We start from the raw sequence: 14233 nt of genomic DNA, 5'->3' as shown, positions 1-14233 counted from the left end.
GACAATCTAAACCAAGCACATGTACCGTGTTTGTCTGTCAACTGGACTTAACAGACAAAGATGTATCATCTTTTAAGCTTCTCGCCATTTATGTTACTTTCTCCCCAGTGGAGAACCCTAGCGACAAGGGACTTGACAGGCCCAGGCCAGTCACCCTGGCACCGAGAGACATAAAAAATTAAGGTTGATCATCAATGCTTCTGAGGAAAGACTATTGATCAAAAGAGGGAAATGATAAAGGAAATTTTCAACTTTCTATGTGTGTGGGCTCTGCTCCTGGGCTCCCAGGGAAGCTATAAGTCAACAGTGACCAAGGTCAGAGTGACTTAACCAAAGCACCTCAAAGCATGGGCTCTATTTCTGCCAAGCACACATTGTACATCTGCTTGGTTAGCAAATAACCTAAAAGAAACATTTCAAACTAAAGGTAAGAGTGAAAATCTCCCTAGGTTCCGTTGCCGTACCTCCGAAGCCTGCAACCTTGCACATACTAGAAGCATAAGATAGTTTGTCATCTTCTGGAATGTCCTTCCTCATGATGATTTGTAGCTTTTGATGTAACAAAAACATGCATAACCCATATTAAGCATTCCTTCTCTGGGGCTCACTCTCCTTTGTGAAGATTGTGTTTCCCGAGCAGCTGTCCTCACTTGGGCTTGAATAAAACTCTCTTCCACTTTTTAGAAATTCTAAGAGGTTCTTCATTTTGCATCCACAGCTCCAAGTAATTATGTGATAGAAACCACTACATTTTACCAACAGTGTAACTCAAAAGTCAGCAAACTACAGTCAGTGGGCCAAATCCCGCCCACTGCCTATTGCTGTAAATGGAATTTTCTGGAACACAACCACGCCCATTCACCTGGGCACTGTCTACGGTGTCTTTTGTGTGACCATGGCATTGCTGAGTAGTGGTGACAGTGACCAAATGAGGCCCACAAAGCAAAAATATTTACTCTCTGGCCCTTTTACGGAAAAAGTTTGTGGAGTTATCCTACCAAGGCAACTGAGGGGTTCAGTGGAAAAGATTCAGGATTCAAAATTGTTAGCAGGTCTGGGGGCACCTTGGTGGCTCAGTTGGTTAAGCATCGGACTCTTGATCTTGGCTCATGTCTTGATCTCGGGGTCATGAGTTCGAGCGCCGCATCTGGCTCAGCACTGGGCATGGAGCCTACTTTAAAAAAAAAAAAATGTAGTTAGCAGCTCTGAACCCAGTGGAGATCTGGGACAACTTTAAAAGAATAGTTTCTTCGGGGAGAAGAAACCCAAAACATCTGCATTTGGCTTCAAAGCAGCTTACCCTCGGGCAACTGTTAGCTTGCTGCTCAAACGCTGAAGCTTGGGGCCTCTGGCACATGAACGTGACCCCTAATAAATCTCACAGGAAGGATCTGCACGTGCACACAAATGGCCACAGCCACCCTGCTTACTCTTGCAAATAGCAATTGGACTCAGGTTTTCACCCCATTTTTAAGCACCTTATCATCACCTCCAAAAAGGGGAGAAAATTATCTTTAAACGATTGCATTGCTAAAAAAAAAAAAATTTGTTTTAATTGCATTGCAGGACACCTGGGTGGGTCAGTCTGTTAAGCATTTGCTTTCAGCTCAGGTCATGATTCTGGAGTCCTGGGATCGAGCCCCCATCGGGCTCCTTGCTTGGAGGGGAGCCGGCTTCTCCCTCTGCCTGAGGTTCCCCCTGCTTGTTCTCTCTCTCTCTGACAAATAAATAAATAAAATCTTTTAAAAATTTGCATTGCCTTTTTTTCTGGCAAGAGCGTATTGTGAAGCTTTAAACTTTAATGAAGTCGTTTTGCCCCATAATTATTCCTAAGTTTCCTCTACCACTTGATATCTTGAAACATTTTGTCATATCAGCGGAAGCTGCCCCCCGCCCCCGCACCTTTCTTTGTTTGGAATAAATTTCACCGAAACGAACTGACTTTAACATCTCAATTCATTACCTTGTATCTGAACCAAAATAGTGTTTGAGAACTTCTGTAAGTACCAACTGAAAGGAAAGTTGATATGATATTTTTTATCACCAGGGTGTAAGGAAATACAATGACAACACAGACAAGGGATAAAATAAAAGTAATTGTTCTAAAAGACAAAACCCCCCACAATGCTTGTTCAAATACAATTAACTTTGCTGATTTATCTACCATCTGTGGTGCCCTTATGATCGACCAATCCCCGCCCGATGCTCCCTACCTGAATCCCAGGGGGACATACAATTTTACCTCGGGTTTGTAGGTGGGAAGCCAAGGCAACCAGGACTGGAAGGAAGCCTGGCCCACCTACTCCCCAGCCCACACCCCGACCACCACACAGAGCCCAGCACGGCACAGAGAAACACGTGCACAGTGCAGCCTTCACCCCGGTCTCCCCACCCGGCGGCAGACCCGCCATGCTCCCGCTGCCTTCATTCGGGGGGTTTGAAAAGAACACCAATCAACCCACAGCTCTGCCTTTCTCCTCTTCTGTCTCTCCTTCTGCAAGATTCGAGGGTTTTTTCTCTTCGGCATCTGGTTTGAGCAGTCCATTTTTTTTGCTTTCCAGGAAATGACTGCTTTTCCAGGAGTTACTCCCTTTCCCCTTGTCAGAGTTTATAAGTCCAAGGGTGAGAACCTGATCCAAGCAGGACCAGGCAGGAGCGGTGGCTGGGAGTGAGAAGCCAGTCTCTGTGTGCCCTGGGCTGCGGCAGGTAGCCCTCGGCCCCCGGTAGCTGCCTTGTTCCCTGATAAATGAACCAGAGAAGTGGAGGCGGCAGACAGGAGAGAGGAGCTGAGGGGAAGGAACACCCCCCCACACCATTCCAGGCCCTGGCTCCAAGCTTTCCTGAAGCCAAAGCACAATTCTTACTTTGGGCCCTCATATGGAATCCACAACTATTGTAATAATACCACATTTGTTTTGTCCCATTGAGAATGGCTCTCTCACTAGCCCATCTAGCAATTATTATATTCTTCAAACTTACCATTCATTTCTGTTGCTTCAGGGCACTAGCAGGTGACCAATTCAGGCTAAGGTAGCAATGGGGAGTTATACTTAATGCGCTACCCCTTGCGGGTACCAACATTGTCTTAAAATCTCATGTCCTGATTCAAAGGAATGACTAACGAACCAAATGCTAGCCGCAGCAGGTCCACAGAGAACGAGTTTCAGTGCAGATGGGTCTTTAGACCCTCAAATATTCCACTAGGAACCTCGCTCCCCCTGTGCACACACGCTAAGGTTTGTGTTTAATTTTATTTTTCTCACTCTATAGAGATAAGCTCCAGCAGTAATCCCATGTCAAGCTGCTGGAAAAAGCCAATCTAACATTGTCATATTTTTCTATTTTAACTCAGTTCGGGGAAAAAAAAAAAAACCCAAATTTTCTTCAACACCTGTCTATTTCTAGAAAAAGTTAGAAATTAGAAACAGCAGGTGACTGCCTTTAGCTGCTTCAGTAATGAAGCTTGGTCACTTCCATATTCTTCTTTTCCCAAGAGACTGACCTTATTTGTAGAGCACACACGCCCTTGTCCCTAATGCGTTCAGATCCAGCTGTGTTTTCTTCTGGTGCTTTTTCCTGGTGAATTGGTAGCTCTCGCAGAAAACAGTGAGCAGCTTCCTGGCCCATCTGATCGCAGATGCCTTCTCCAGGTTGGGTGGCTGACATTCCCTGGGAGGGGCGTTCCCTAACCTGCCCTAGGAGGGACAATTTATTGGATAGTAGGGAATCCAAACTAGAGTCCAGATTCCTCAGTTGAAGATGGAATTAGTAAAATTAAGGACTAATACATAAAAATACATATTTTTAAGATTATTTATTTGAGAGAGAGCATGTGAGAGTGAGCCGAGGGCGGGGCAGGGGGAGAGGGAGAAAGAGAATCCAAGCAAGACTCCATGCTGAGGTCAGAGTCCTCTGCGGGGCTCGATCTCCCGACCCTGACATCACGACCTGAGCTGAAATCAAGAGTCCGACGTTCAACTGATCGAGCCACCCAGGAGCCCCAATTAAATAATATTTTTAAAGCAGTTACGACTGTAAGGAGGCATGTCAACGCATATCAGCATCCAAAAAGCCACTGGAATTCACTCTGTCATCCTTGGTGCCACACAACCTTGTTATATCTTAGTGGCTTCATCCCTAAAAGGCCAGGAAGATGCCCAGCGATTCCTTAGAGTTATGGTAAAATTTATTCATGCGAAAATTTTAGGTAGGAGATGCGAGCATAAAGGTCTTTCAGTGCTTGAATCCCTCCAATGCCCTCTGTGTGCACCTCCGTTCAAGCCTGGTGGCAGAAGCTTTCCTGACTCTGAATCCACGAGCACTCCTTGAATTCGGGGACTTGAAGATATCTCTAAATCAGGACAAGTCTTATAACCAAAGCTATGTCACAGTTTAACTAGCAGCATTTTTTTTCCCTTAGAAGTACATAAAATAATGGTGCCTTTTATAACCAGTGGCATTTTAGATTCTATGAAATACAGCAACTCAATGAGTCCTTCCAGAATTCAAGGTCTTTTTTAAAGCAGGTTAACTTGGGTATCGGATCTCATTCATCTCTCAGTAGCTTTTCTCAAAATGTGCAGAAATCGCACCTTGGGGGCCCACCCATGGTGTTGAGAGGGATTGGGGAGGTCATCCCGCTCGCTCGTGTTGCTCAGAGAGGTCCCGAGGTTTACTCAGTTTGGAAAATGTATCAAAGTTTTCTCAGTCACTTTGATACACTGAAATAAATGAGGTGTTTGTCAACGCGTTGTTCTCCCCTTCAAGATTTCCCTACCACGAAGCCTTTTTCCTGGGACCAATTTGAAGGTGACTAGAAATGCTGAGAAAACGAAGCCCCAAGAGATGATGCCATTTGCCCCAAAGACCCAGTAAAGAAGCAATAAAGCCAACAATGCCACGGGGGCCTTCCCACTGCGGCACCAGTGCCTCATTAACACACTATTTCATGCATCATTTGTCAATGACACTAGGAAGGCACCATGGTAGAGACGTCTCTTTCTTAATGCACTTTTCTAAGAATCTCAAAACTAACAAGTTAATGGAACTTAGTTAAAGACAAATTTACAACTGGAGATCAACCACCACTTAAGTTGTGGAATTTTCTAGTGCATGTGATATCCGTGGAATGTGTCACCCAGTTGCCTTCCAAGACCCAAGAGCAGCTTTCGGAGCATCCACTCTTTTTGGAGCAGGTGGAAGTTAAGGGACAGAAGCTAAGAGACAGTTAGAGACACCTCCCGTTACTATGGGTCCCAAGTGCCTTGAATCTGGCAGAACTTTTGAGAAGTAATACCCACCAGCGGGTTACTGCCGCTGGCTTTGGGACTCCCTTCACTTCTGATTATGAAAATATCCTTATTACACTGCACGGCACCATAATCATTTGCATTTTTATTGTTTTCACTCAAAAGCTCCTAAGTTATTTAGATAAGCACCATTAAGCAAAAATCTGAGTAATTAGTTCTTGTGACGCATCCTGGTGGCAGCAGAGGAACTCACCGCGAAGACATTTATTAACAATACAATCAGTCCCAGGTGGGACTTATTATAAACAGAGCTTAGCCCCAAAGCAAGCCTCTCATTAAATCCTGAACAGGAATTAGGTATTTCTCTCTTCCCATGCCATTCTTCATCAACCAGCCCCTGCCACTTGGGTAGGATCATTATATCTTTTCCTCCACTAAAATACCACAAATCACTGCTAATGCAGAGACCCAGAGCGTGGCCAGAAGTCAACTACACACTCCTTCTGCATTCACGGACTCCCAGAACTTTACAATCGGGAGGAAATCTCAGGGATCATCTACCTTCATCTCCTCGTTTTACTCATGAGAGACAGAAATCCAAGTAAATTAAGAGATTCCCCAAAGGCCCACGGTTGGTCAGTGGGACGTACACTTTCCATCTCTTGCTCCAGTGAATTTTTCAGCCCACAACCCTCCGAAGTGTCTCACTGAAACCAGTGCCTGGAAGTTGTCAATGGATTCGGGCCATTCTAAGTTGCTGATCTACTGCAATACACTCACTCTTTCCCCAGAATTACAGATGTTATTAACGTCAAATGTTGACATACATGCATTAAAATGAGGATATTTGTGGGACCTTAGAAAGTTACCAAAAGGAAGATTTACATGAAAAAAACAGTGATTTTATTTTGCATATATTGGAAAAGAGATCTATGAGTTGACTGGCATCTGGGGCAGACAGGAGAACTGTGCTGCCTCCTTTCCTTACGCGGTCCAGGATACCCAGCAAATGCCACACCTGTTGGGGTCTCCATCCCACATCTGTGAAACAGGCCAACCAGTTTCTGACTTGAATGCAGCGGGGCAGGGAGGAAGCGAGCCAATCCACCCCCGAGAGCTCCTCTGGCTGCAAGCACTCTTCTGGGTCTTCAGACGCCCTCCCTCTTGTAGGCGGGATTTCTCCACAGAGCAAATGTCATCATTAATGAGGCTTTCTCCCCTGTGTCACATACCATATGGCAGCACAAACAAGCAGAAAAGATTTCCTGTTAATTTCTCCGTGTTTTGCTAACACACGATCTCTGATGAATAGGCCTGGAAGGGGGTTGGGGGATGACTCACCTGCCTCCCCCACTGGCTGAGAATCACCCTCCCGAAATTTTAGCCAGGTGCCACAGAGATAAACTCCTACCTGCATGCCTACTCCTGAAGCATGCAAAACACAGGCTCTGAGTCTTTCGCCAAACAATTGTACTCCCCCGGAAATACTGGTACACTTAACTTCAGTCTCCCTAATGGGACATTTGCCTGCTCTATCAGCCACGTGCTAACACAGAAGAAAAGTCCAAGTCTGGGGAGAGGGCAGATATTTCAGAAGGGACAAATGTCTTTGAATTTGACCCTAAGTTTCTAGTCTTTCTCATTTCTATAGCTAAGAAAAACAACACGAGGTTTAGGGTTGATTAACAACAACAACAAAAACAAAAATACTTGGGTTGTTCTGTTTTCCATAGATGGACTTTGTTTTAACTCAGATTCCTGCTGTGCCACATGAATAACCTTGTGGGCTGAGAAGACTTGAAAAGGAAGCTTCCATCAGTCTGGGGAAGGTTGGCTGCCTCTCACCGGATGTCATTCAGAGAAGAGCCTAAAACGCTTTATCTGCCTGAAGCTCTAAATGGCAGAGGAGGAGAAAACCCAGAAGAGGACTGAAGGATCCGTGTTTAGATTAGACCTGAAAAGAAGAAGCCGGTGAGCTAGAGTCAGAGAGACAGAGGGAAGAGTTCATTCAACTGTGGGCATGGCCTGGGTGACATGATTAGCCAAAACAGGATCCTGGCAGGGACCAGTCAGAAGGGACACCTGCATTCGCTGATGCGTGAAGACAACAGGTAATGCAGAGCAACACCTGAGCTCATCCCTTTTCCATTTTCTCCAACCAGACAATCCACAAAAGAGATTACACTTGCAAAAAAGTTCCACATTAACGTTATCGACTATGTTGTTCGTCTTTACCATTAATTAGTGCCAGAAGCAGCTCCCTTTTATCCCTTTTTCTCTCTCTCCCTGGATTTCCCCCCTGGATGCTAATGAAGTCAGAGATTTTAAGTTTCACAGGCTCCTCTGAGACTTTACTACTGGCAATAAGGAGAAAACAAATTAACGTGGAGGATGTCTTGACGGGAACAGTTTATAGTCAAACACCCCACGGTTGACAAAATCATCATAACTGTCACTTCACGCCTCTCTGCCAACTGCATAATTAGTGTCATTACCAGTAAGTCATGGAAATATAAACAAGTGTGGATTATACAGCACAAAATTGAATAAATATGAATATTTTACGTGACCTAAGCCATGTCACAAATTGTAAATGACATGGAATTGGCACTTCCTTCCAGAAGGTCCTAAGATCTCTCCTCCAGACTAAGGAAACCCCATCAGTTTAGGGATCTAGAGAGATATCCCGGGCGGATGTTACTAGAAGGCAGGTGAGGGGGGGTGGGGGAGAATATTCTCTTTGGAACTGATTTTAAAATACATAAAATTGTCAGCACCTTTTTATGTTGAGGACATGCAATTTCGTTTTTATATTTTCCTAAATGGAATATAATTTCAAAAGAAAGTATTTTTAAAATAACAGAGTTTAAAGCCAAATGCATCTAATTTGTTATCACCTACTATTCTAGATCATTCATGTTTGAATACTTTGACAAAAATGTTAGACCAGACGGCCCTGCAATCCGGTTGCCTTAATTCCTCCACCCATGATGGTCTTCCTTCTTCCTGTCCTCCCAAGACCGGCTCAAGCCACACTGCTTTCTCCCATCTTTGAACTTCGCCAGCCTGGATCCTGGAAAGCGCACACTTTGACACTTTTTAGATTCTCTAACATATGACAATTAGACTGGTTTTGTCTGTATAAATTGCACCTTTGCAATTTCCATACTTCCGCAGACCCTCTCCTTCTCAGTGTCCAAAATGGGGCTCAGAGGTCAGAGACACTCCTTTAATATGTGTAAGGCAAATTATTAAATTAAATGCCAAGTCCTTTAGTTTCTATAGAAAATAAAATGGGACTAGAAAAGTATTGGATAAAGCCTAGGTATTCTTTTCATCAGGGTGGGATCACAGCCCTGGAAACCAGATACATTCACACACACACACACACACACACACACACAACATAGTGTGTTCACTGAAACTTGCCAGTGGGGGTGGGGAAATACCTTCTTAATCAAGGAGATTATTTATTATAAGCTTGGGTGTACATTGAGGAGCAGCTGAATCTCACATGGTATCACTAGATTATCAGCTCCATCAGGGAAGACAGTTTTGTCTGATTGTCCATAACTAGGGTAGGCAGAATAATGACGCCCAAAGATGTCCACGTTCTACTCCCCGGATCCTGTGACTGAGTTAGGTTACATGCTATGCAAAAATGAAACCCAAACACAAGTTTTACCCCATCTCAACATTCAGTGCTTATCATGTTTAAATTCTCCATTTTTGACTCAGTTATTATGTCTTTTAAATACTTGTAAACTGTCATGGTGAAGTTTCAGAGAAACTTTGAAGTCTGTGTCTGCACTAGATAAAGGATAAATCTACTTGTTCAAAGTTCAAAATATCGACTTCTGTCCAAGAGGCGAGACCAGAATGATAGAAGTTTCAAACTTCATCTTACAGGGAATTTTATCTTACAAGGTTTGAAGCGACACCAAGCAATGGACACGATCACACTGGTGTTAGTGGAAACTCCTTCCAGATACAGTACAGAGAATGACTTGGTTGTAAAAGGCTGTGGGCGGACCAGGTAGGAACTCTGGTGAGAGAGGCACTGACCTGGCCTTGGATCGTGACCGTGGGCATGGAGAAAAGTGGGTGACCTCTAGGAAAGATTGGAAGGTGGTATTGACAGGAGCTGGCAACTAGATGAGTGAGAGAAACAGTCAATGGGAATCACAATGGCTTTGGACAACCGGGAGGATGACATCCATTCAGCGAAGTGTGGAGTATGAGATATCGTGGTTGAGTGTGGGATATGTTACAGGTGGGCATATAAAATGAGTCCTGATTTGGACATGTTGTATTTGTAATGGGGAGGTGATTGTTGTAGATAATAATAAGTAACTGGATATATTAGTCTGCATCTCAAGGGAGAGATTTTGTTGGCAACAAAGATTTGGAAGTCATCAGTATATAGAATGCAGATGGAGGTCGGTGAGTATGACAGCACCCAAGGTAAGTGCATAGATTGAGAATTTAGGGAAGAACTCCAAGGACACTATTTTTAAGGGGCAGGAGGCAGAGGAATCTACACAGGAGACTAAGTCCGTAGCCAGAGAGAAAGAAAGCCAGGAGAATTCAGTGTTGTGATAGCTAACACAGAAGATTTCAAGATGGTGGGTGTAATCCAAAGTGCCAAAGGCTGCTGAGAGGTGGAGCAAGGTAGAAGCATGAGCAGTGGATTTTGCCAAACAGATACCTCTCTCAAGAAGCTGGACTAAAAAAGAGAAGCACGAAATGGGATGGTGGGGAATTGTAAGAAAATTTGTTTGGACGAGAGAAAAGTGTTGATCTGAAGAAGCCAGTAGAGAGGACAAAGTTGACCATTCAGATTATCAAGGAGACAGCGAGTGTCATAAGAGCCTTAAGGAGCTGGCATGAGTCCAGAACAGAGATGGAGAGACGTGCTATGAATGGTGGTACAAGACGTGTGTTCCGCTGTAACGGGAGGGAGGGAGGAAAGGGTGGATATCGGCAGTTGCCGGTGAGTTTCTAGGTTTGATGGAGGAAAATGGAGGCAGTTGTTATCTACTGGCTTTTTACTCTTCTGTTAAGTAGACGATGAAGTTATCTAAATGCTTAATTTTGAAAAGACAGGTGTCCCAGCAAAGAAACCAAATTTTTAAAACACATAAATTCAAGGTTCTCAGGTGATACCATCTCAGCCCAGGTTTGAATTTTCAAAACCATAATCCAGTGGTTTGACGTAGTTTCAGAGGGGATTCCAAACATGTGGGAGGCTCAGCATTATGGAAGAGCTCATTCATAATACTCAGAAAAAATTCTCAAACTCCTCTACTCCTCTGTAGATCTCTCACGCCCATAGCTTCTCCAGAGCTTCTCAAATAACAGACACTTAAAATGCCTCCCCTAATCCAGCCTGGGGCCACTTTCCTTACCCTCCTCCTATTTCCTGCTCTTCAGCTTTCTATTATGAAGATAAACTGAAGCTCTTGAATGAAATCTTTCTTTGTCTCTCTCTTTCTCTTACTTCTCAAGCTTTCTTCTCTCTATCCGTTCTCCAGATTCCAAGATCTGTATCACGGAAGGTTCAGGAACAGGTCTGACAGTTACAGAATTTTTCCTGGAAGACTAGGAGAGGAATGTAAAAAGAATGAACAGGGAGAAAGAACTCACACATTATTAAGTTGTGGGACAGCCATCTCATCAATACAACAAGAGCTGCTTTTGTAAAATGTGATGTCAACGGTGGAGAGTGTGGCCCGGCTCAGGCATTCCCACTAGCGTGTAGACTGCAGTGCTGATGGCTGCCTCCAAAGGATAACAGGAGTTAGGTGGATAAAAGGCTGATCAATAACTCTGAAAAACTGACCATGGCACAGTGCTGTGGCTGACACTGGACAAAATTTGAATTATTGATCGTGCACGGCATATGCATATTGTAGCACTAAATCTCCAGGTACTGAAAGGTTCCAAAAGGCATGAATGAGAATATCGACCACATGATTCGTTGGAGACTTGAGGTGACGTTGAGCCAGTAACAAAATCCCCGTGTGGGCTAATGAAGCTTTAGAAAATCCACAGAGAAACAAGGAGATGCGTTTCACTCCTCCACCCAGGCATTGAAGGAAGTCTTGTCTGCATATTAACAAGAAGAACATCAGAACTCCTCCCCAGAGAAGTGCCAATTCAGAGAGGTTGCCTTATCAGTCAAGCGCAAACAACAACAAAATCTCACTGGCTTAACACAACAAGAGCATTTCCTGCTCATGCGAGGTTATTGGTGGATCCAACAATCCTTCAGGACCCCTGTCCTCCACGTGGGGGCTCAGCATTCCAGCTCCTGTGAACCTGAGTCTCCATAATGGCTGCTGCAGGGGAAGAGCACCAAGGGTTTCTGTGCTGGGCATCTCCCTTTGCCCTTCCAGAGCCCTTTACCAGCACTCTCTAGCCTGTTCTGAGTCACAGAAGTCTGCTCTGTGTGATCGTGCCCTCACTGAACTTGACCAGTGGGGAATGCCAGCAAGATATCCAAGGGCAGAACTTGAGTGACTTCAGATCTCACTCTCCATGGGGTCATGGTAGCCTGCTGCATCCCTCTTCTGAGCACCAGAGCTTGCTCTCTCTCCGTCTCTCTCTGTGTTCTGGTAACTGCCCCCGGCTCTTGCCTCTTAAAGCCTAGATGCTGTAACACCTCCCCAACGTCGCCAGATGCAGAGTGTAACACCACCATCCCTTGTTGCTTTCTTAAAACCCAGCCCGCACCTTTGCAAACACCGTTGCAAACTTAAAATCCAGGCCACCCTTTTTGAAACTCTTTTCCATTACCCAGATTTTAAATGCTTTGTTCTGAAAATGACCCTCGTCACTTTAACTTGAAATCATGGACCAGACATGTACTGCTTAACCCCTGTGGGACTGGGGCGTTTCATCCTCTCAATTACCCAAGAGAAAAAGGAACACAATATTGGTCAAGACTAGAAGTCTCTATCACAGAGGCCCAGCAATCAATGTAACACGATTTACGTGATAATTTGAGAGAAAATGGTCACTCTGCCACTTTCATCATTAGAAACAGCACATAACTCATCATAATTCCTTTTCGGTGTGACTGCAGACAGTTGGAGCACTTCCAAAAGCAGTGATCAAATAGAAAATTACCAAATTAACCCCCCCCCCCGACTGGCAATCAGATTGAGATGGCTGTTTCCTCTCAGGTTAGAGAAGATTGTCCGTTAGCTCTTTAGAAGAATAAGCAGGGCAAGTCACAGGCCTTATGCAATATTGATTGGATGTGTCCTCCCTCACAAAGTGCTACAGAGTAGCTTTCAGTGAGCTATTATACAAGTGTCACAGAAGGGCAGAAATACAGTGCTATCTTTAAAATATTTTGTCTGCTGATTGACTGAAACAACCCAACAGTAGTAAGAGTAACACCCAATACCAAACAGTCCAGAAATGCCGAGGGCGTGCAGGGTGACAAGAGTTGTGCGGGACTCTGGATCCCAGTCCGTGCTCCCCAGTAACTGGCTGGGTGCTCTGGGCCACATCGAGCCTGGTTTCCTACATATAAGTTGAGGCAACTGGACCAAGGGCTTTTTAACCTGAGATCTATGAATATAGCTCATGAGTTCCGGTAAAACTTGGCAAATTTTGGAATATGTTTGCACATGCATATTTTATTTTCTACACAGAAGAGTCACAGGTTTCATAAGACACCAAAACAACCCTTACCTCTCCCCTCAAGAAAACGCTTACAAAGTGGGCTGGATGGTTTCCCATGATTCTTCTAGATCCAACGTTTGGTGACCTTATGGTCATTTCTGATCAATATATCGGCCTGATGAGAACACATAATATATTCTCATAAAACAATGAAATTGTCTTAGTATGGAGACTCAGCATACAGCTGGTCCTATAAATCTGAATCTGGATCTCGTTTTTCCTAATTTTTGAATATGTCATTTTAGAAGGTTATAGAAACATCTGATATAAATGATTTTTTCTGGGTTTTTTCAATTATTTACCCAATAATGAGCCCCTCACTTGCTCTACATTCCACATTTCCATTTTACCCCCATGACTCTGTACAGAATAAGAAGTTCACAGTAATCTCCTATACATGAGGGTAGAGGACACATTTTAGTTAAGCAACTCAACTTTGAGCCAAGATCCTAAAATGCCCATTTTAATAACCAGTCGTTGTTCTGCCCAAACTCTTCTCCAAAGAACAAACTTTAAAATGGTTATGAGCAACTCTTAATGGACCAAATTTTCTAACTTCAATGTCCTGAGGTACCTAAACTACCAGCTCTCAGCGTCACTGTCCAGTTGCTTTAATTAACCATAGGTTCAGTTTTGCTTGCATTCTAATTGGGTCCTTGACTAATTGTGCATTAAATACTTGGCAGAACACTGCAGACAGTCTTACAAAGGCTTCATTCGTCCCAACTTAAATCTGGGAAAGCTTAAGATGTCAGAATATTATGGCTGGTAGTTTCCCATGGAAACGAAAGAGGATAAGGTTTAAAGCGACTCAAACACAGGATCAGGACCCACAGGCATACATTCGAGACTGAAAATGCTTTTCCTTTACACTCTCTTCTTTCTGGCCTGGTTTTCCTCTTCCCTGTTTTCCTCCTCCCCAAGGGAATGTTGGACTTCATGTCACAGCTTCAAGCCTTTCACTTAACACACATTTTTTTTCTTTGCTTGAACACAGAACTCCCACTTGGGGATTCATAGTTAAAATATCATCTATAAATCTTGTCCAGTATTGTCCTCCCATAATTTCCACCTTACATTTTAAAGTTGTTTGGATGAGCCATTGGATTGGTCAGGTGGGTTAATTCCAAAGTTGATGATTCCTTACCCCAATTCTGAATGCCTCTAATACCAGAATTATGGAAAGAGTGCTTGAAGCATGGGCTAACATGTAAATTCAGGGAGCTGGTTGGCATTGGGTGAGCGATATGAACAAGACAAACAAGACAGAATCACCAGATTATGATTTA

The 14233-nt window shown here is 43.9% G+C and overlaps 1 long non-coding RNA gene across 1 annotated transcript in view; it reads right to left on the bottom strand.

Moving 5' to 3' along the window:
- Positions 1-234: 234 nt before the first annotated feature.
- LOC141372417 (uncharacterized) overlaps positions 235-14233 on the bottom strand; it is a 52001-nt gene continuing 38002 nt past the window's right edge. Inside the window, exon 3 of the long non-coding RNA XR_012377653.1 lies at positions 235-1171. This is a non-coding gene — a long non-coding RNA (uncharacterized lncRNA). The remainder of the gene's footprint in view (positions 1172-14233) is intronic.

The sequence above is a fragment of the Callorhinus ursinus genome, unplaced genomic scaffold (genome assembly GCF_003265705.2).
Source record: "Callorhinus ursinus isolate GAN/ISIS: 27379988/994484 unplaced genomic scaffold, GSC_fseal_2.0 scaffold3, whole genome shotgun sequence".
In the NCBI taxonomy this organism is placed as follows: domain Eukaryota; kingdom Metazoa; phylum Chordata; class Mammalia; order Carnivora; family Otariidae; genus Callorhinus; species Callorhinus ursinus.
Note: the sequence above shows the minus strand (reverse complement) of the source record. Positions and strands in the feature narration are given on the sequence as shown.